Genomic DNA, 24133 nt, shown 5'->3' with positions numbered 1-24133 from the left:
ATAAACAATAAATAAATAAATTATAAAAAAAACTTCAAAAGCAAATTCATGGGAATGTCACAGAGTGAACAACTTCAATAGCATGTGTACCTTTCTGTCAAAGTTCTTTACTCGTGTGTTGTCAGCTACCCTGATGAGTGGCCTTTATTTAGCCAGCTCTCCTAAAACAGCAAGACAACTCTTTCTTGCTTTAAAGTAAGACTCCATAGATGCAATTAGGTATCAAGTGGAAAGCACACATCTTTAGGACCTGAGCATTCATATTTCAGCATATTACTGTGGGCTTGTTTGACACCACAACATGAAACTACAGAGTTAGGCATGTTGCTTTATATGTCTTGACAGTGTATTTAGACAGCAGCATCAATTCTTTAATAACAGAAATGCATGGAAAATTTAGCATAACTTCAAAGTGTAGCTGGTGGGTTTTCCATGTGTTTCAGTTGTCCATTATTACTGTTAGTAAAGATGAAAGGAGAGTTTGATCTGAAGAGCTTTTAGGGCCTCTGCACTGGTCAGTGGGTTTCTCTCTTTAGCCGTATGTAATGAAAAATCTTACCATTTTTTAAGTAATACTTTTTATTTTGTTTAAATATAAAATAAAAAGGATATTTTCCACAGAAAAAAGGAAATATAAGTATTCTTAAATGCCTTCTTTAAAGCCACTGCTGACGGGATCTGGGCTGGAGGTGAGTGGCTTTACTCTGTAACATAGTTTAGACTTAGATATTTGATTCTATGCATCATAATTTCAGTGATGGAAACATCTCGTCTCCTGTCCTAACATAGCATGAACTTCTTTTTTTTGCCACTAGTGGCTTTTATTTTGAAAGAAATCCAACTGGCAGGGGAGGACATGGAAGTCCTATAGGACTTGGTAAAGATCAGTCCGGAAGAATCGGATCGTTCCTGAATGTCATATCACTATATTACACTTTGGTCACAGCGTTGTCCCATATTTGCGACACCTCAGTCAACACCTCCACATAGTAATTCAACGCATGAGTTACAACTTTTTTTCATCGCAGATGCAACATGTGTGTCTCAGTACAGCTAGCTTTGCTAGCATCACGTCCACAGATCTTACCTTTCTTTAAGCTTTCCTTCCAAGTGACGCTAAAAGTTGGACTAAATCCCCACTGTCTGTGAAAGTGAAGCGCTGCTTATTTTACATGTCGCCATATCTTATGATTTATGCAACGCTATTATATTACTGACGATTAGACAGACATGTTCTCCCACTCAGAGGAAACCACTGCGCATGTCTGGAGCTCCGCGTGCGAGTAAAGGGGGAGGCGATGGGTGACAACAGACACATAAGTCACGTTATTGCTTGGATTTTACGGCGCCACCTTAAGTCCCTGAACTTCACATTTTAACGGACAAAAAGAACAACGCGACTTGGATGTAACGAGTAACGCGACAGTTTTGTAGAAATGTAGTGAAGTAGAAAGTACCCATTATTAAATCTACTTAAGTAAAGTACAGATACACGAAAATTGTACTTTTCGTGTACTGCCCCTGACCCCCGAAACCCTTCCTACTAATAACCTCAGCATCATTAACAATGTTTAAATATAGATAAGGTGAAGTCTGTGAGAAGGAGACCAGGTTTATTGGCCGAGTTTAAAATCAGTCACTGATTGATTATTTGCTGTGATGTATTTGTGAACAAACCCAACTCAAACACAAAGATTACACCATATTATAGCCATGTTAACCCTTTTGAGCTTTTTTTGGTCTATAAAGCAGTCTGCAGCCAAGTTGTTCGAGGTTAAATAGATATTATTAGGGCTTAATTAGTAAAATGGCAGCAAATTTGCTTATTTCATAACTTCACCTTCTCTCCGATGATCTGTTTAACAGCTACAGTCTCAGATCAACTCAGCCCTCCGGGACTGTCAGCCGCAGAAACAGCAACATTATACCTGTTGGGGAAAATATACTACATTTGCTTTGCATTGTCCCCGCATGATTGCAATGATATAGTAGGATCCAATTAAATTCTTGATTAATATGGAATTTAATTGCTGTACAGTATTGTACAGTGTTTTAAGATCTTGTTAATGTAACGTACAAGCAAAATCAGCCAGAACCCATAACGCAGCCAAGACCAGAGTTGGTTCACAAAATGTCTTTATTACAAAAATAAAGGTAAGGGGCTAAGCAGGGAGTAGTCAGGCTAGTGGGTCAGGAAGGGGGAGGTCCACTGGGGTCGGGGATCCAGCCAGGGAGGGGTAAGGTGGATGGGCAAAGGGAGGACTAGAGGGCTCAGGGGACAAACAGACGACAGGGACAAATTCCACCAATCCAGAGGCTGAGTCAGGGGACAATCCAGGTTCATTCACAGGAGGGCCACAGGCAATGAAGATCCAGAAATCAGATAAACTTGAGACAAGGTCAGAGTCAGGCAGGGTTCATCAGCAGTAGGTCAGAAATCCTCCAGCAGCCAAGGGACAAGACAAAATCTGTGGTCAAAAAACAGGCAGGATCAGAAAACCAAAAAACTTTGAGACATGAGACAAGGCTTGAAAGCTGTGACAGGAGCAACAGACGATCTCGCACTGAGCTGGTGACGAGCAGCTGTCTAAATAGGGAGCAGCACAGTGCAGGTTAGGGTAATGAGTAATCAGCACACTCAGGGTAGGGCTGCAGGGCTGCAATCATGACAGTTAAATGTGCCTTTTTTTTAACTTTGAGCCCCTGTCCCTCCAAAGGTCCCTGCATGGCCCTGCGTCCAGAAATCAGAGAATGGGTAGAAATCATTCGTGGCCAGAGCAAAAAGGGAGAATTCTGTAACGCTGGATATACACGCAACAGCTTTCAATAATCTAACAAGGAACCTTGGACTAAAGGGACCGAACAGTACAGGAGGGAGAAATCAAATCGGTTAGCAGCAGTAGCAGTTGGTATTTGTATAACCAGCTGATGAATGAATGAATCATGATTCAGATGTTTTTTTAAGTTATCGCTTTAGCTTTACTGTTTGACTGTTGTCGTGTGACAGAGTGGTAACCTCACTGCTCACCAATATAGATAGATTGATTGATCGATTTGGGCATTTTAAGTTCTACGCTATGATAACATGAACCAAACTTCTTACACTGTCAAACATGTGATGATCAGACATCCTGTCAGAACAGAATTCATGGTTCCATCAAAGCCCCCATCAAAACATATTTTTGTCTGTTTCGTTTTGTATGTTTGCAGAATTGCTGAGTTTCGGTCCAAACCTGGCTTCCACGACAACACCTTGGAGAAACACAGAGAAGTGTTTGCTTCTGGCAGTTATTGACTTTTTGTTGTCTTTTCCAAAGCTGCATAGCAAACACTCTTTTCTTTACATGCATCATTACACTCCTTTTCAGTGCCATGAACAAAGAAGGATAAGTCAGAGCCATGTAAAGAAATGCTAGAATCCATGTTGAGGTTGAAAAATCTATAACAAATTGATTATTTTACTTATTATACATGAAGATTTTGACACAAGAAGGATGTTTTTACTTTGGCAAACTTTGTCTTGGCCTCTCTTTAAGCATTTCAGTCTCTGAACTTAATGTCTCATAAAAATAGGTCTTAAAAGACCTGGGTCTGGCTTCTCTTAGAGCCTATCCAAAGCTCCCACTAAGACTGAAGTTCTGCAAATTGCTTACGCCTCCACAGGATGAATCGGTTGTGAGTGGAAGTTATTCAAATAAAAACTGTTCTGGTATTTTTCATAGAAGTAAATATTATTCCATCCCTCTTGCACCATTTGTGTGAAGCAGTAAAGAAAAATCACAGTGCTCTCTGATGTGTTTGGGGGGGGAAGCTTTTTTTTAAAAAAAAAAAAAAGGTAATTAAGAATGCAGGGCATTCTCTCTGAACATCTTGTTATTTAGATGTTAATTTATTGAAAGCTGTGTCAGTAGTCAAAAATGTCATCTTGCGCCAGCAGAGATAGGGAAAAAAGCAGAGCTAAAAGCAAATGAAGGCGGGGTCATTGACTGCTGCGCAGCTTTCATCAAAGTTTTACCAGCCGTCATTAAACACATAATGCACATTAGTCTACGCTCACATGGACTGAATAAACATCAGGAGGACTCATTTTTCTCTAGAAGCATAGACTTATTTGAATTGGAGTTGTTTTAATGGACAGAAAAATTTTACGGTTTCCTGCCATATATGCACTTTCAATAACAGGGTGGTTAAAACAGGGACAAAAGCCGGCATTTTCACAGTCATTAGGAACGCGGAGGATTTGCTACAACAGCACACAGTGAAAGAATGTGAAATGTCAGTGGAGGCAAAGAAAGTACTGCTGTGTGTTAAAAAGAAAGATAGCTGAATATGGATTTACTTCACTGTACTTATAGACACAATTCAAAGAAAAGCACTGAATGGAGGTAGTATTGTTACAGGTAGTTGCCAGAGTGTCTAACAGTCGTCAAGTCAAGCTTATTTGTTCAACACATTTCGACAACAAGGCAGTTCAACGTGCTTAACATCATAAAAACATCATACTGTCAATTATGAAACAAGCGATAAACATTACATTTGGTCAAGTATTAAAATGATCAAGAAAATACAAATCAAATATGTTGATCAATATGTTGACGCACTTAGTACTAATGTAAGGCAACTCTAAACTCTAAGGGGGGTTTTAAGCCTGGATTTAAAGGAACTCAGTGTTTTGGCTGTTTTGCAGTTTTTTGGGAGTTTGTTCCAGATTTGTGGAGCATTGAAGCTGAATGCTGCTTCTGGTTCTGGGGATGAACCAGAACACAGCTTCTTGTTCGTTGGCCTGTCACAGTTATTTTTAGTGCAAGTTCTTTGTTTATTTTTCATTAAATACTCTGCTTCAATTACGTTCTGCATTCGGGTTCTACCTTAAACCAAATCTCAGTTTTCAGGATTTTCAGGTTTTATAAAATATATAATATAAAATGTTTTGGCTAAGGTTTAAATTATGGAGTAGCATTTTCCATGTTGAAGTCGATACAGAACCCAGTTTATTCGGTATTTTTAAGAGTTGGTACACATCTGTTAGGGTGACAATGATCTGGCTAACTGCATTAAAAATAGGCCAGCTCAATCTCCAAAGGAAAACTGTTTCTAGTGACCCTGTAAGTAAAAAAATATAAAGACTAGTCTTTCAGAACTATTACTGACTCTGGTACAGGTAGGCTGCTAATTAATCAAACATCAGGGAAATGTAGCAGATAACTTCTCAGAGGATTCTTCAGCTTTAAAAAAAGAAAATACACAATCCAAACTTATGCTTGACTTGAATTACTTCCATACTTCAGACCAACCTTTGAAAACTTTGACAAACTTTTGCAACTCAGCTCAATAGGGAGATATCAGAGCTCCGTCCACTGTTTCTTTTGAACTGACAACGCAGACAGGGCGAGCCAAAGACTTGAGTCAAATTTAAAGGCACAGAATGTGCATTATAATGTGGGTGAAAACAACCAAGAAACATGAGTTAAAAGTAAAACTTATTTTATTTTTACTATAATGATACAGAGCAGATATTTATTTCCTAAATCCAGATAAAGTTTAATTTTGGCCTCGACTCTTATAAACCTGTTGCTCCCAGCTATGTTCAGAACTAAACAACCATCAAAACATCTACAAGAAACAAGATGACCGTTACCTTCTGCTTAAGCACTTAATGACTGTAATGACTAAAATCAATATTTTCTCATCAAATGAATGTCACCCAGTCTGCCAATAACACTGTAGAGCTATTGGTTAACAATTGAAACTTTTCCTGTTTGTCCTCAGACATGTCTGAATTAAACATTCAGACATGCAATAATTTAGGACTTATTTTACTATTTAATATCAATTATCTATTAACCGTTTAATATTTTATTCAACCTGCAAAAACTGCCATAATAAAATTTAAATCAAAGACAATTGGACAAATGAAACATTTACTCTATAAAAATGCAAATATTAATTTGTGTTTCAAGAGAAACAACGGGAAGAGAGCAACAATTTCTGAATGAGTATGTGGAGGGGAAAACAATCGGAGGCCACTCGGTGACAAGTCTGCAAAAAGGGGAGGACAAAGAAGTTGTCCTTGTGTCTTTATTATGCCACGGAGGTCTAATCTCTATTGAAGTTGCAAGAATAACAAATAGCTATGTTGGTACATGCACAGAAACATAAGAAGTTTGTCCTCCCACTGTCACTCTCAGCTAATCAGACTATTTCACAGATGTCAAATACAGCTGCAGACAAAAGGTCACTGGACAGATTGAAGACAATAAATAGATAAAATGCTGGTATCGTGTTCATGACATGGAATACAATGAAATAACTTCAGACTTAGGGCTTTTCAGGGCAGAGATGTGTTACAATGAAATCAGTCATTCTCAATCGCACACACATTCACAATCTTTGAAATATGACTTCAATATTAAGATATTTAGTATCTAATATAAATTAAATCTGTTTTTGTTTACACGTTAAGATTCTGAGAGCCATGTTTAAAATGTTGTAATCATCTGTTTATAATCCCGCAAATTCCTCATTGCTGAAAAATAATATGCTTTAATTCAAAGCTATTCATTTTCAAGTCATTCATTTTCAATGAACTTTTGTACAGTTTTATTTCTAAAAGTCCTATACGTCAGTTCTTTTCAAACTTTTATCTTTTTTTTTATCTTCCAGTCTAAAATGAAAAACTATCCCTTTAAGAAGTGTTTGTGTTCACCAATCCCAAAGGTACATCTAACATTTTTCACACTTTATGAGCAACACAAACACTTGCATCAGAATTTTAATCTCTTCATTTGATTTCACTTCACTCCAGGCTGAAGTAAAGTGTATACATTCACTAAACCAAATACTTACTTGCTGGGAAAGAAATTACTCTGCAGTATTTATCTTGGGGTGAGACATACACAAAATCTGCGGAGCATTGAGACAGATATAAACTGAAATGTTAAATAGGCAAATATAGTGAGTTGCTCTGATTAAAGCCACTTCTAGAGTCTGCAAATAAATACTCACTGAACTGAAAATGGAAGAAAAACATGATCCAACTCATCTAGTTGCACTTTTTTTGTACAAGCATGCAAATAGAGATTACTGAATTTAATCAGTAAAAATATCTGAAAGCTTTTTACAAAGGAAAAACTATTGTTCAACAGTTGCCTCTTTGCAAAGACAGCTATTTTAGTAGAAAGGAACCTTTGGCTAAAGCACACCAGGACCTCCATTGTTTGCCTGAAGCAGTTAGGGTAAGGTAACACTAAGGGGGAAAAAAGAGAGAAAGAAAATAGAAACATTTAAGCAAATTACATTTCCACTGATGTAGAAGAAACATTGAAGAAAGGCTCTTTGAGATATGATATAAAGACAGTGCAGCAGATACAAAATGTGTTGGAGGACAGAGTCAGTGTTTTGTTGAAGGTTTTCAAGTCCCAGTCAGACATCAAGGTGAAGCCTAAGAAGAAAGTGATCTTTCTTTACATCCAATATTGTGGATGCAAAGTTTTCTTCTTAGTGGGATAAAGTTTTAGAAAGTTAGAAATACAAAATCTTGCTGAACAAATCATCAGAAAAAGAAAGTCAACCTGTCTTTACAAAGACTGACCAGGAATGGAGGTCTATATGGAAACCTGAGATCTGAAGAGAAAAGTTGGAGCTGGGTGGATATGCTGAGCTTTGAAAGCATTTTCTCTTGACATTCCATAAATTCAAAGTGTTATTATTCATTTGAGGGTAAATATGAAGAAAGTATATTGTCACAATTTGACCTTCCTCTCCACCTCATCTGTGGTGGAGAGGAAGGTCAGACTGCTGATCTGAAGAGGAAGCAGTCGATCGTTTTGTGTATTCTATTTATTGTAAATAAACATCTTTCAACTTTCCCCAGATTATGGTCTGATTTCTGGATCTTGCTCATTTTTAATCCATTAGAAAATTGGACTCTAGAATGAAAAGCATGCTCAAACTGAACTCACAAGTGTTGCAGGCAACCCATTCCTCAGAGCTCAACTCCCAAATTCTGGAGGTAGTCTGGCTTCATGCCCTGGGGTTGTATTGCTTCACATTCAGCTAGACTTTTGGCTAAAATTAACAGAATAATGAAAAGCTAAAAATCAGTCAATTTTATGCCCCAACCTTTAGGTGTCTGCTAGACAACTCAAGATGGAGAAGAAGAGTTTTGGCTTTTGGCGTCAGAGTGAATTGAGACAAACATCTAAATCTAGAATAGAATGTCTTCACCACTTGAAAATAGATATTTTGTTATGGTCTTTACCTGAAAAGGAGAACAGATCTCACAAGGTTTGGACTTTAAGATTTTTGCAAGACATTGGAGAGATACTACCAAATCAAGATATTGAATCCTAAAAGACTCCTACCAAAGACTGCGAATGATAGAACTAATGCATTAGTGATGTGCCATGGTAAAACCAGGAGCAAGAGGCAGAGCAAAAACATCATTTTCTGAGAAATAGTTGACTGTTGACTAGAACAGAAAGCCTTATCGTGTTTGCACTGAAATAATACAATGAGATTAAGAAAGCAACTCAGTGAGGTAAGGCAATAAAAGAAATTAAAATAACTAAAATTTACACCAGATAAAATACATTCACTCAAGATAAAATGACCAGGTAAATAGGATAGCAGTTATTTACTGCAGATATGGCATATGGAAAAACACTTAGATAATCTGGAAGTCCTAGGTTTGACACCAGAAGGTAACAATTCAAACAGGAAATAGCTAGGCTGGGTGAAATCCTTGATGATATTTCTGGCTTTTGATAAAATGTTACCAGAAATATCTTGCAGGGAAGAAGAGGGACACACAACTAGCATATTTTTGTAAACTACTTGTTGAAGTTGTGACACAGCCATCCCTGCTTTAAATAGCCGTTTTGAAGGTTATGGAATGGTAAACTTTGTGTCTTAATTCAGCCTGTTTACAGAGTAATTCTGAGCCATCATGTATTTGAGTTTCAGGGTGGGGAAACCCACAGCTGATTAACATACCGGATTTGTTTGGCCAATCACATGTTGTTGTTATTGGTTTCAGCCAATAAGCTGCCCATTTGAAAGGAAGACATGACTGCTTATTGTCACCACAATATTTGAATAAGGCAGGGAAATGGAGAAGGTCTGTAAGTTTGACTACGAGAAAAGAAAGGAGAGCTCTCCACTTTGGATTCTGCCATTCAGCTGCTAACGTTCTCCAGGGTAGAAAGATCAGATGGATCCTTTGGCAGCAAAAAGAGACCATCAGGACATGAGAATATTTAGACATCTTTAAGCCAACAGGTATGCATCCTTACTTTTTGTAGATGACAACATTCACCGTAAAGATAGTGGTGGAAAAAAAAAGAAAAAACAAGCCAAGCCAGGACCATTTATATGATGGAAGGCATTGGAGGAATACTTTTCGGATTCTCATAGGATTAATTTCAGAACTTTTATTGTTTTTAGAACACAATTATGAAACACACTACTAAATAAATTTTTGTGAAATGGTTTTAATACTTTCAGCAAAGTATTATGTATTTGATATCGATCAGTCATTCAATCAAGTTTATTTGTACAGCACATTTCAGCAACAAGGCATTTCAAAGTGCTTTACATCATTCACACAAAAAATACAAAGTTATCAGGTCGTTACACACCAAAATCTTGATTGTTTAATTTATAATGTTGCAAAAGCTACCCCGAGCAGGGGTAGTCTTGATTTAAAGGAATCCAGTGTTTCAGGTGTTTTGCATTTTTCTTGAAGTGTGTTCCAGATTAGTGGTGCCTAGGCCTTGTTGTCCATCGCAGACTTCAGCCTGCTCAGCTGCACGTGTGAGTGACCAGAACTGGAAACCTGCAGTCTGCGCCGAGTTTGAGTTTAAGGGGAGCCACTGTTATGAAAACAGGTTGTTGCACCGTTTATGGTTTTATATTTTATAGATTTTATTTTTTTTCTGTTAAATTCCACATGGTATTTCCACATTTAAGGTGGAACAAGCTTTCTGATAAATGATAAATGCTTGGCATTTAATCAGAAGTTTGTAGATTTTTTTATATGTGAGACATAACCTTAGTTCAGACTCAGTGTTCACATTCCGTATAGACGGATCTCAGTTAACATATACCAAAGGCAGTTTTCATATATGAAACAACCTTGTCCTCTGTCCCTTTGAGACAATGTTTTGCATTTCCTACATCCTGTGGATGTTTTGTATGCTGGTGTCAGGACAGAACTAAAGACAGAAATGTACCACCAAAGATTAAATGTAAGACTTCTAAAGAGGTTGCCTATAGTGCACTAGATGGTCGGTTGCATTAAACTCCATCAATTCAAAGTGTGAACACAATTATACTTGATTTAGTTTCGGGATCAAAGCCTTCCAATATTCCGTGCAGCACTTGTGCTCCCTACTTCCATAAATCTGGTGATTCTCCTGCCTCTTTGCATAATGAGTTCAGGGGATTTGTATCAAAGTTAAGACTGACTTTTCACCTCTGGACCAAAGTGAAATAATATAAGCATACTATTTTGAAAGTCTGTATATGTGCGAGTGTGTGCATGTGTGTGTATGAGACAGAGAGAGAGAGAGACAGAGAGTGAGAGTTCAGTGCTACTTTTAGAGTATTTTGATGTGTGTCTGTGCAGCTTCCTGTCAATATGCCAGCTCCTATAATCCTCTAAAAAGATTAGGATTAGTGGCCTGCAGGCTTCATTCAATGATCCACTTGGAAAGTAGAATACTGGTGGATGAATATACATTTAAATAATCAGCTAGCAATTGTTTTAGCATTTTGTTTGAGACCAAGGGTTACAATTAGATTTGGTCATGGGCCAATAGATTTTATGCCTGCCACACTCGGAAACAAGATTTGTTTGAGTTAAAGTTAGCTTTATATTTATTCTGGAATAAAGTTATTGATGAACATATTTTTCACACATCCTGCAGTGCTGCGGAAAGTATTTGTTCCTGCAATGATTTCTCCCATTTTTGTCTTTCTTGTCAGCCTTCGAAAAACAAACAAATTTCATATTTGACAAAGATGATTTGTGTAAATTCGTAAAGCAGTCTCCGATAATGATGTAATTCTTTAGGGCAAAAAAGCGATCCAAACAAACTTGATTTTATGTGAAAAAGTAATGGAGTCTTGACAAAAGTTCAGTCTGGAAAACTGAACTTTTGTTTCAGTCTTCGCTGATTGCCTCATCAATCAGCGCCCGCCTCTCTGCAACCTGGACCTATCTGCGGGGACCAAGCCTCGCTCCAGCCAATCATCGTTTGGGCTTCAGTTCATCTCATCTGAAATCCCTGACTTTTAAGGGATTGGCTCCCACCAGGACTAATTAGAGGGCTGGACACATTTACATTTCCAGAAAGAAAGAACAAACATTTGTACTAAACTATATTCTTAAAAATATGTTTACACAGTTACAATTAACTCAAACAAAGCTAAAAACAAAAACAATCTGGATCCAAACAAAATCAAAAATACATCTCTCCTCCCTCTCAGACAATGGATTTTCCCAATGAGGCTTATTGAAAACACCAGGTCCTTGTCAGCACTGCTCATGGGCACGCTGCCATGGCAGCACATGACCAGGTGACTTCAAAGAGAAGAGAAGATGATTAAAACAAGTAAATAAATCAAGTTACTTCCCCCAAACACAAAATACATTTACCAAATAAATTAGAATATATAAAGTACACAAAAAACAGCACCTGTTAGGGAGGGGGTAAATCCCTCACAATCCCCTTCTTGCTAAATCAAAAATCAACTTTGTTTTGAAAATGTTTCATTTCATAAGATACACCAAGTCCTGATTGCTGCGAGACTCGTGGATTCAAGAAGTCCTCCGGACAGAATCATTTTGACATAATGAAGTAGGCTAAAAGATCTGAGGAAGCAATCATCTCTGATTTGGCAAAAAAAAATAAAAAATACGATGTAAACTGATTAGATAAAACTAGAAGGTGTCCATCAGTCTATCTATTGCACTAATTCAGTTTCAAGAAAAGAGAATTATACGTACAAGTCAAAGCAGATGATGGAAGTATGAGGGTCAGTGGCTGCTTGTCTGTGTCAAAACCTGGACAAATTGCCGTAATTATTAAAGAGCCATTAATTCTACTCTAGGATATGGGGATAATCTGAAACACTTCATCAATTTCACCTTGGAATGGTTAGAAAAAAACAAAAATGAGGATTTCGGAATGACCTTGTTAACCCCCTAATTGTCATGATGACACCAGTGTTCTTGTGGATCCACTGACTTACATGTAGCGCTTTGAGAGTTATAGTTAAGGGTAAAGTCTGGATTTAAGGATAATTCAGATTATGTGGAAGGACCATAAAAAGGGTCTTTATGCTCAAACTTCCCTGAATGTGGCTAAATTAAAACAACTCTGAATAGATTAGATAGAGTGGACAAAGTTCCTCCACAGTGATGTGAAAAACTCACTGGCTTTATTACAACCCCTTGATAGCACTTGTTGTCCCCAAGGGTGGTACAAGCTGTTATTGGATTTAGTGGTTGGTAGTTTTATTTCACCTTAATGAATGAAATCACCTGTTGGAAACTGCATTTTGTACTAACCCAAGTTGACTTTGTGTGATATTTGATTCATTCCAATGACCTAAATGTTTATTTAGGTCTGACCAAAGAAGAGCAAGGGTATGATAAATCTGTAAGGGAGCAAATACTTTTTTTGCAGTACAATGAAGAGGTTTAGGATTCAGCGTTTTCTCTGTGATCAAATCATTTGGCATTTTGTCTAGCTGGACTACAGTCAAAGCCAGCATCCTCTGATGTAAGTTTATCATTCTGGTCAGACATTAGACTGTAACACAGTGTTTACATGGCTGGAGTTCACTTTGAACTTTAGACTCTTTCAGAGGAACTCCGCTGATTTTCCTGCCTCATCCTGATATACGACATTTTTTATTTGAGAGAAAGCCTTGTGGTCCACTGAGGCAGGAGGAAAGTCAAAGACATGTTGAAATCAATACCAACTCCCTGGATTATTATGAAATATTTTTGGCTCGACTGTGAAGAAAAAAAATTTATAATGAAAATTCAAATTAAAAAGCGTCAGCAACAAAAAGAGCAAATCTTGCTGGATGGTTCAGTCAAACATCATCAGCCACCTGATGAAGCTCGACTACTGATGTCCATGGAGTGTTTCACCCTTAGGGCCAGTGCCCTGTGTCAACTAGAAGTATCTGATTCGAATAAATTGCTCATTGCCACGCCTCTGCAGGACTTGATGAAATGCTGTTTTACTAAATTCTAAATTTAGCTGTTTGAATCAGCTGCTTTGGAAAGTCTTATTTAAAACTCACAGGATCCTGGATTGACCAGAGCTAAACAACTCTATCCAAGACAATTTATCTTTTAGCCCTGTCTCTCTCCTAGACCAAGCTATTGGCTGAGCTGTTGCTGTAACTAACGGTGTGTGCTCTTTTTCATCTAATAGTTTCTAATAGTTTTGAAAACTGGTGCATAGCTGATTTGTTTAGCTGTGTTTGTCTCCAGTAGCCACTATAGGAGCTACTACTGCTATTATTGTTTTACTTTTAGAAAACATTGTGTTTGAGACTCCTAATCTGGTGTTCAACAATTAAAGCAGAAATGCATTCAGAACCAGAAATTACTTTCATTATCAGACTTTGTGTATTGAGATAATCGTAACAAAGTGGTCCAAACAACATTTACGAGGTAATACTGAGCCAAAGACAGTTTAACAAGGCAAACTCTTTCAAACAGTCATGGTTTCTGAATAAAGATTTAAATTTGCTAAATTTTTCATTCATTCCAAATGTTTTATGGGTTAGTTTTGGCTTATAGATACGTTCAAAGGCAGAGATCTCACTTTGAACCAGATCCAAACTCTTTTTATAATACTTAGAGAAGTTCAGGACAAACCTTTGCAACAGTTGTTTTACATCAGCTTTTGTTTGATGTCCCACAAGATATCAGTTTGATGCACATCCAATCCACAGGTCAAGAAACAGTCTAACTGAAGTCTTTCACAACTTCACCAACTGGAAGTAAATCAGTTCCAGGCCTTCTGTGGGGAGTTGAAGGTCAGTCTGCCTTATTTCTTCAGAGTGTGACAATTATTAAACCTTTGAAACTAAACGCAGATCTTTTCATTGTTCATTGTCAATGTAACACTGAAAATATAAACATTAAAAGTCATGTGACAGTGTTTGACTGCTTAGCAACATGCATATAAAATGGTTACATAAGTTCCTTAAAATTAAAAAATTAAAAAATAAAACAAAACAAACAAACTGACTGACTCCACCATTAGGAAGGCATGAAGGCTTTGGCTAAAAAGTTACCTAGAATTTAGGCAAATGAGAAGAATAAAAATAAAATTCCCTCAGTCATGAAACTGCAAGAACAGTCAAAATATTTATCCAACATATACAGCAACAGTTAGTTGAAGCTAGTTAGTTGAATTCATAAAGTTCTGAGTATGTTTAGCTGTAGATGGGTTGACTGATACATGTGACAGCTGTTAGTTTATATTGGACTCTTCTACACAGAATAGTGACTGTTGATTCTGTTTATAATTGCTGTTTAAACATAGAATATCTTTGATTGAAATGTTCAAATAATGTTAACCTAACACAAAATCCAGGGAAATTTCTGCTTTTGTCTGTTTTTCTTTGTTGTGTAAATTTATCTTGACAATTCAACCTATTCCAGTTGGAATGCCCTTATATTTACCATTAAACGGTGCCACATCTGCAAGCATTTGTGGGGCGAACAGCTGAGTTTAGTAGCATAGTGGCACATATAAAAAAAATCTAGTTACAACTGCAAAGCTCTTTTACCAGAATTATGATCGGGTCTCTTTCATTTAGCTCCATTTTACATGTGAGAAAATCATGTGAGATAAAGATTAAAAAAAAAAAAAAAGATTTGAATACCTTTTATCAAAATTTGCCCTAATTAATACTGCTGCTTAACAGTTAAACCTGTCTATTTTAGGAGGAAAAGTCATTTTATGTCCAATCAAAGACAGTTCAGAGACAACCACCAGCCTTTTGATTAATGTATTCCCTTTCAGCTAAAAGTTGAACCATGCTGTTTAACAACTGGAGACTGAAATGCTGTCAGATGTTTATAGATTTAATAATGTTTTTTAATATTCTGCCTATCCTTCAGACCTTGCTTAAAAGGGTATTCAGGTTTCAATTTTTAGGAGAGAGGGAATGGATCTATAGACAATCTGAACTGTAATATGTTATAAGTCACTTACATATTGACTGAATTTTGTTTTATCTTATGTGATATATATGTACAACCACACTCAAGTTGGGCAGTTCTCTGCATCAACTAGGTCAGGCAAGACATGAAACTGATTCAGGCATTTGCATAAAGATACTATGACATCACAGGACTTTACCAAACTAGGCATCCTTTGAGAAGCAGCTGGCATCAGTTCAAGAGTTCCATAAACGTTACAATTGCAATTATTCATATTACTACGAACAAGCTGGCATTAACACAGACTCTGTGATTACAGCTAGCCTGTGTTATTAAATTGCTGCTTTGATTGCCTCTAATTGTGATCAATAAAGTTGTGTGTGTAAGTGTGGTTTTAGATTTTAGTTGCTGAGTAATGACACTGAGTGTATAAACAACAGTGCCGATAAAAGTGTGGATTCCATTGGAGTACAGTGAAATCGTTTTCATATTCATACATCCAGAAGGCAGTACAGTACAGTACTTGCATCTTGTTTATCCAAAATTCTGACCCTTCTGTCTGAATGTTACAGCTAAAACCAAGCCTCATAAGACCAAATAACAATTTTCCAATCTGTTGTCAAATATTTATGAACCTGAGAACAGGGACTGCCACAAAGTTTCCAGGAGGTGAAGAATACAATTCAGACATTGGGCAGTGCCTACCTGTCCCTTTTAAGATCTTTTTAAAAGGATTTATCAATGGGTTTTTGTCTTGCTCTTTGAATAAACTTTTAAATCTAAAGGCTTTTTTTTTCTTTTTTTTTCTCAGCTTACCTTTTGCTTGCTCTTCCCATTGAAAGAAAAAGGCTTTTTGACATAATGGTCAGTAAACTTTGGACATTGAAGTTGGGGATATGACCTGGCTTTAGCATTGAAACACAATACTACAGCCCCAGTACACTGTTTCCATGTCAGTGCTGGAAGATCATCTATGCTTTTCTTTTGCCATAGAACTAATATTGCACATGATCAGTGGGAGAGACAGTTTGAACTTCATCCTTCTCTCTCATCTTTGCTCGGCTGTATCCATAGTGGCTCCTATTTAACTCGAATGTTTCTGAATTATTTGAGATTTTGAATTGGTATCAACTGCTCCAAGGTGTTAAAAAAAGGGGGGGGAGGGAAAGCTTTTGTCAAGTTTTAATTTTGGCTTGACTTGTGTAGAGCAATAATGACTCAGACTTAAATTGTTTATTCTTCAGGGATCTGAACAGCAAAGATGTTCAGCATGTTTTTGGATTCAGGACAGGCAGTCGGAGGAGAAGGGAAGCCATTAGAAGATGGTTAGGACTGGATTAAAGGGTGGTCTTATGGGAGGAGGAGAGTCTCACCACCAAGTGGAGTTTGTCTGGAATTGGAGCTTGGTAGCTTGATGTTTTCTTTGTTCTGTTTTCTTTCCAGGATGAAGTTGATGGGTGGTCCAGTCACCAGAGAGTGTACAGGCAGGTGAGTAGAGCGCTGGAACAGATAATTGTGAAGCTTCCAGGAGGGCTTCCAGGGGAGCAGCATGGAGAGGAAGTGTGTTGATTCAAGAAAACTCTACTCAGACGATGCTAGTTGAAAAACATATTCAACTGGAGATTCTGCCTCCTTATAGTGGTGTTTGCAGGAGTTCTGGAGGGAAAGATCAGGAGTTAGAACCAGGAGTACAGGGAAGCAAAAAACCACTAAGAAGCAAGACCTAATTACTACCTGTCATGACTAAATGATCTGGCATCTTTCTGTGGGCTCCAGCTCCTAAAATAACCGGATGCTGCTGGAACTTCACCTGCCAGTCCAAACGTGGAGACACCAAGGACCAAGCAAGCAGCACACAGCACAGGGGATATGACATACCTGGGTTGTTGTCTTGATTCCTTCATGCATGTTTTGGAAATCCTTTAGTCTCCTGTGGCAACCATTCAGCTGTGCAAAACAACTAGGTGGACCTACCATTGCCTTTGAGATGAAGCTCCTTCTTTGAACTGCTGTTTTCAAGCTTCAGAAATTCGGCCTCATAGAGCAGCCCTTCCCCATGACTCCCTCAGCTCCTTCAGACTAGTCAGCAGCAATTAGCAAACACCTGGTGGAACGGCTCATCTGCTAAGCTCATTATAGGAGTTACTTCTCAGTGCATCACTGGTAAAAACATTTTTAAAGGGTCATATTGTGATGACTTAGTGAAAGTGGAGTTTCAGAAAGAGCAAGAGTTTCTTAAAGAGATAGACCCAATTTCAAGGCATAGTCAAATTTCTTATAAGTCATATTTGGTATATACAGCATTTTTATAACAACCGAAGTTAACATAGTTCCTTGTTTGTGCTATAAAATTGTGCTTTGTGTCTAGAAAATACATAATATTGTTTATTTTAGAAAAAGTGTAGACAGGAAAAACAAGTAGAAAAAATAAGAAATAGCAAAGACTGTAACAGAGCTACTCCAACAAGTATACAAAATCCAACAAAATATTCTAGAATTAACTCATGACATACAGCTTCCCATAATGCAGTAGTGGCAGCCACATCTCTGCATTATTATGTTCCTCTTTCTGACTTCACTTTCTAAGCCCACTTTTTGTCATCTTTCAGTTTCTAGTTGTAGGTGCACCAGCAGGAGACCATTACCTTGGCAAGGGTATGATTTTGATAACCACTGCTGACCCTGTGCTGGGACCCTGTTCATCAGAATGATTCTGAAAGCCAGTTTGAAGTGCACCACACCAGCATGTATTGGCTCCAAAACTGTAATTAACTGACGTTGAAAGGAATAAAATGGAACTGTGTGCTGGACTTGCTTATCACTAGATGTCATAGTAGATACGCGAACAGGCTTCTAACCTCCCAGCTGTTCCAACGTTAGTCAGGAGGCAAACACTTTACATGTTACATAAAGTAACCTCAGTTAATATGCAGAAGTCTGAGAGAGAAAAAAAGAGTGGTCTAGTTGTTTCAAGATGCACAATAAGGAGACATCTGAAAGAAATTGGTCAAGAAAGTCATAAAGTCATGACTATGCTAGGGCCACCAGCCTGCTAATAATTTGGGAGAAAAGCCTGAAAACGTCTGGAACAAAGTTACATTTTATGGCCACAAAAAGTGGCCATAAAGACCTTGTTGACTTCTCTCCTTTATCATTTTGGGATATATGGAGAGAAGTCAACAAGGCCTAGAAGGAGAAGTATATCACTGCTAACATAAAACACAGAGGCAGACTGTTGATGTGTTACATTTAAAGTTAATGACAAGATTAATGCTACATTAATATTCAACTAATATAAACTCATCAGCACAGAAGCTGTGTATGTCTCAAGCAGTAATATCTAGGTTATGCAAACTTTAGATAACTGTGGTTTGGGTAGTTGCCATTAATATTTAAAACCATGAGTGACAAACAGGTTTTGTATTATAATTTTTTTTTTGTGAAACATGGTCAAAAATCTCAAATTAAGCAAGGGCATGTAAACTTAAGAGCTGTACTTGCTTCTCAGCTGAGTTCCCTTTAAATAACAAGAACTGAACAAGTCTTTCAGAAATAAAACAGCGTTTAGTTGACACGGTTCCTGTTCTGTCATAACTACTGGAAGCATTTTAGCTTCTGATTGTTCTACTGAAGATGTCTGCATTTATCTTCTCTTTGAATTCCTGCCATCATGCTGCTAAGTGGCAGCATGAAATCTCTTTAGTTCAGTGTTGCCATGGCAATTCAGCACTGCTCATCTATTGAAGGGTATACAGTGTATGAGTGCATATCTGTGCTTCTGTGCCAGAATTATGTGACAAAAAAGCGACTGAAATCAGTAAAGTTGTTCCTGTTTCTGTCCATGTTCCCGACTGGATGGGGTTTTCACTCTGTAGAAGGCTATTTGTGGATATTTTACATGAGGTAGATAATAGTGGATTAATGGAGACCTCAAGACTTTACTCTCCTGACCTCCAGCTGTTTGGAAGATTCAATAATCTCTCTGCTTTAAAGCCTGTGAATCAATCAATCAAATTTTATTTGTATAGCACATTTCAGCAGCAAGGCATTTCAAAGTGCTGTACAGCATGACATTGAATAAACAGTAAGAAGATTAAGAGAATTTGTAAAAAAAAAAAAAAAAAAATTGGAATTTGAAAAAAAAAGATCCAGATTTTTAGTCAAAACGCCATTTGACAAGGACTCTTAACTTCCAGATTTTTAGTCAAAACGCCATTTGACAAGGACTCTAAACCTCCAGATTTTTAGTCAAAACGCCATTTGAGAAGGACTCCTATCCTCCAGATTTTTAGACAAAACACCATTTGACAAGGACTCTAAACCACCAAAAATAAGAGATTGGAGATTAATAAATAGATAAAAAGTAAACATAAAAACATTAAACACATCAAAGACATCAAAAACCTGCATTCTAACCCTAATTTAGCCATAAGCAACTCTAAACAGGTGGGTTTTAAGTCGAGATTTAACCTGTCATTCACGAGAGGACCCAAATTTGGGTCCTCTCGTGACAGGGGTGTCAAACTCCAGTCTTCAAGGGCCACTGTCCTGCAACTTTTAGATGTGCCTCTGCTGCACCACACCTGAAAAGAATAATTAGGTCATTAGCAAGGCTCAGGAGAACCTATCTACACAGGGAGGAGGTAATTAAGCCATTTCATTCCACTGTTTTTTTACCTGTGGCACATCTAAACACTGCAGGACAGCGGCCCTTGAGGACTGGAGTTTGACACCCCTGTCATTGTGAATGACAACCTGTGAATGACAGGTTAAAGGCACTCAGTGTTTCAGCTGTTTTACAGTTTTCTGGAAGTTTGTTCCAAATTTGTGGTGCATAGAAAATGAATGCTGCTTCTCCTCGTTTNGCTGTTGCAGTAATCAATGCGGCTAAAGATAAACGCATGGATGAGTTTCTCTAGATCGTGCTGAGACATTAGTCCTCTAATCATGGAGATGTTCTTCAGGTGATAGAAGGCTGTGATTGTCTTAATGTGGCTCTGAAGGTTCAGGTCAGAGTTCATCACTACTCCTAGATTTCGGGCCTGATCGCTGGTTTTCAATTGTAATAACTAAAGCTGTGAATTGATTTCTTTAGGTCTCTTTAGGTCCAAAGATAACTTCAGTTTTGTTTCTGTTCAGCTGGAGAAAGTTTTGGCACATCCACACATTTATCTGTTCTAAGCATCTATTCAGTGATTGGGATGGGTTCAGAGTCACCTGGTGATATTGTGATGTAGAGCTGTGTATCATCCGCATAGTTATGGTAGCTAATCTTATTTTGTGTTATAACCTGAGCCAGTGGGAACATATAAATATTGAAAAGAAGGGGTCCTAGCATTGAACCTTGGGATACCCCACATGTGACCTTTGACCTCTCTGATGAGAAGTTTCCGATTGAAACAAAGAAATCCCTGTTTTTTGTGTAAGATTCAAACCAGTTGAGCACTGGACAGGAGCGTCCAACCCAACTCTCCAGTCGATTCAGTAAAATGTCATGGTCAACAGTGTCGAAAGCTGCGCTGAGGTCCAACAGAACCAGCACTGTGATTCTCCCACAGTCTGTATTTTTATGGATATCACTGAACACTTTTACAAGGGCCGTCGCCGTGCTGTGGTGAGCATGAAAACCAGACTGGAAGGAGTCAAAGTGATTCATTATTGTTAGGAAGTTATTTAAGTTGTTTAAAAACTGCTTTTTCGATAATTTTGCTGATGAATGGGAGGCCTGTAATTCTGCAGTAGTGATTTGTCTAGATTGTTCTTTTTTATCAGTGGTTTGATAACTGCTGTTTTCAAAGCCTGGGGGGAAACACCTAAAGATAGCGATGAGTTTACTATTTGGATCAGATCATTAGTAACAACAGGCAGAACTTTCTTAAAGAAATGTGTGGGTAGGACTTCCAGACAGCAGGAACTGGAGCTTAATTGACTTATAATTTCCTCTGGTTTTATAATTTAGTTGAAATTGGGTCATTTTTCCTGCATTTGTTTTGTTTGGGCATACCATTGGTACTGGCTTTGGAGTGGATGTGCAGATTAATCCTCTGAAATTTTGAATTTTCTCTGAAAAGAAACTGGAAAACGTGTTGCAGACGGCATTAGATTGAAGTTCCGGTGTAATGTCATAGTAGGGTTTGTGAGCCTGTCAACAGTAGCAAATATAGCTCGAGCATTGTTAATGGTTTTGTTTATGAAATCTGCAAAGAAAGCCTCTCTTGCATGTTTTAGTGTTGTGTGATAGTTACGTAGTCTTTCTTTGTAGATGTCATAATAAACGTGCAGTTGAGCCTTACGCCATTTCCATTCGACCCTACGGCAGAGTTGTCTTGCAGATTGAACTGTTTGTGCATTTTTCCATGGAGATTTCTTCCTATCAATCACAACTTTCACTTTAATGGGGACAATGTAATCAATGATATCTGAAAGTTTGCACTGAAAATCATCTAACAACTTATTTATGTCATTATAGCTTAAGGGCAAGTATGAAGAGTAGATTTGATTAAATGTTTCTGCTGTGTTTTCTGTGAAAGTACGTTTTGTGATAGTAGCTTTTTCTACAAGTGGGTTAACAGATAAAGAACTGTGAAAGATAACAGCAAAGTGATCCCACAGGGCGACATCAGTTACAGAGACATTGGAAATATTCACACCCGTGAAGCTGTAAAATGTTTGTGAGATGCAGGTTTCAGGACTGATGGAAAACCGTTCCCAAAGCAAGCAGTTTGCATCTATTTCACAAAAGTCTTCATCAAAACAGAAAGAGAAAGTAAGATAGCTATTGCGGATGTGTCTTGACGATGGATAGCAAATCAACCAAGACAAAATTGGCAAAAATTTGCATTCATACTCCCAAAATTGCAAAAAGTCTTTCCAGAAGATCTGAAGGGGCTATTGCTGCAGAACTCGGGCCTTTCCCTGAACATCACCTTCAATAAACCTTTCAAACGATTCTACTGTGTCCGTAATTGTAGCCTGAACAACAGTCTCAGTAAACAACATGACTTATGAATTTATGAGCTGCTGTCACTTCTCTGTCACTTCCACTTTATTATAGAATCACTAACAACTGATTCCAGAATGTTTAGTAGTACTTGCCTTCCTGTACAATCAGCATCCTATCAGCATACTGCTGTGGTAATGTTAAAGGATGTTCCATACGTTTAAATCCCCATTCAACAAGTTAGTAAGAGTTACCCCTCTCTAACGCCCACAAAATTGACAGAATTATGAATATCCTGTCCCAGAGAAAAGCAGAAAAACTAATCAATGCATTTGTTTAGCCAAATTGCAAACTTTTACTATCAGAATGTCCAAAAAAATCTACAAAAGGCATCATAGTTTGACTTAGGTTATTCTGAGTTTTCTCTTCAGCTATCCTATTATAGCCTTACACTACTCACATTTGCTTCCGACTCCGGATTGTTTGTTTGTTGTTTATTGGTGGGGGTGCGGGGCTCAGCCAGCCCAAGTGTTTTTAACTGGGCTGGTGGCACACCTGAGATTGATGAGTGATGCGTGGCGTGTTTGAAGCTGGACACTAAAGGTCGGTGGCCTGCTAAGACCAACCACCGACGAAATCGCAAATGGTGCATTTTTAGGAAAAGATAAATCTATATATATATATATTAAGAAAAAAAATATTGAACAGATCGTATGACGGACCAAGAATCATGTGGGCTCACCCTTCTCGACGGATGTCAGCTGGTTGAGGAACTCTGATCGGACATCTAAGGTAAGCCACTGTGTGTTCCATCAGTGTGGTGGGGGCCATGTTGCGGAAAAAATCACTATAACAAAAGTATGGATAAGAAGCAAATAAGAAATGTATTAAGGCAGTGGTTCCCAAACTTTTTCTCCTGGGCCCCCCCAGTGGTTTCCAAACTATTTCTGGGCCCCCCCACGGCTTACAAATAGCTGTCTGGTTGAACGATGTGTGTGAGCGAAGGGGGGGTGGATTCTTAGAGACTCCCTGTTATACTCAGCCCCGGCTCCAGACAAACAAAAGTTGAACAGACGAATCAACTTTTTGGGGGGCAAAATGAATCGTAGCTGAACATAGACAACAACATCAGTAGCCTACAAGCTACTTATTAACAAGCTTAAGGTGCTGTATTGATATTAGCCAGCTAGTCATCTTTTAGATAACATTACCTGCATCCAACAGCTTTACTCAACTCAGTCTGTTAGTTTGGGGGAAAAGCTGTTTAAAGTTCTTTGCGTTTTGCTGGTTTGCTGCCATGATTCTAACACACCTGCATAGCTCTGCACAGCAGCAGCAGGTCTCCTTCACTGCCGCACAGGTGTAAACCCAGTGCGAGCATTGTAGCGCTCATGTTGCGTTGAAAGGCGGCTCGGAAAAACAGGTTACCACATGTTAAACGGTTTTAACTGCTGATAAAAGTGGCAGAGGACACAGATATGCGACGTGTGGAAGCCCCTACTGTATCAAATTGACAGAGGAATAACAGAGAGTTGGCCATTCTAAGGTAAAAACCCAGCGCACACAGCGTTGTTTTTTGTTGTTGTTTTTTTTTCATCCATACGGCTTCCCACGCCGCCCCCCGCAATGGCATGGCGCCCCCCCTAAGGGGTGCGCCCCACAGTTTGGGAACTTCTGCATTAAGGTAAGGTAAGGTAATTTTACCTTACCTTACCTTATGTAGCACATTAAAACCTTGCAAGGTGAGAACAAAAGTACAGAGTCAAAGGAGTCTGTCAAGTCTGCTTTGACTAACCATGGATTCTGGCTTCCTTTTATATGTGCTGGTCAGCACATATAGCAACAGGGTGTCACCGTCTCTGGATGTTTCCCAACAGAGGGAAGAGAGACTTGATTGGACTATCGGTGTGAATCCTTGATTGTTATGCACCAAGGATTCTGTGGAGCCCAACATAGATGGTCTTGCCATTTGTCTATTGTTAAGGAAAAGGGGG

General features: G+C 38.2%; 1 long non-coding RNA gene across 1 annotated transcript; it reads left to right on the top strand.

Moving 5' to 3' along the window:
- The first annotated feature begins 2720 nt into the window (after positions 1 to 2720).
- LOC107834083 (uncharacterized) lies at positions 2721 to 3712 on the top strand. The gene is made up of 2 exons (XR_001659866.1): positions 2721 to 2889; positions 3211 to 3712. It is a non-coding gene; the product is annotated as an uncharacterized LOC107834083 (long non-coding RNA).
- Positions 3713 to 24133: the final 20421 nt, after the last annotated feature.

The sequence above is a fragment of the Poecilia formosa genome, unplaced genomic scaffold, assembly GCF_000485575.1.
Source record: "Poecilia formosa unplaced genomic scaffold, Poecilia_formosa-5.1.2 Scaffold516, whole genome shotgun sequence".
In the NCBI taxonomy this organism is placed as follows: domain Eukaryota; kingdom Metazoa; phylum Chordata; class Actinopteri; order Cyprinodontiformes; family Poeciliidae; genus Poecilia; species Poecilia formosa.
The sequence above is the reverse complement of the archived record's forward strand: the minus strand, read 5'-3'. Positions and strand labels throughout refer to the sequence as shown.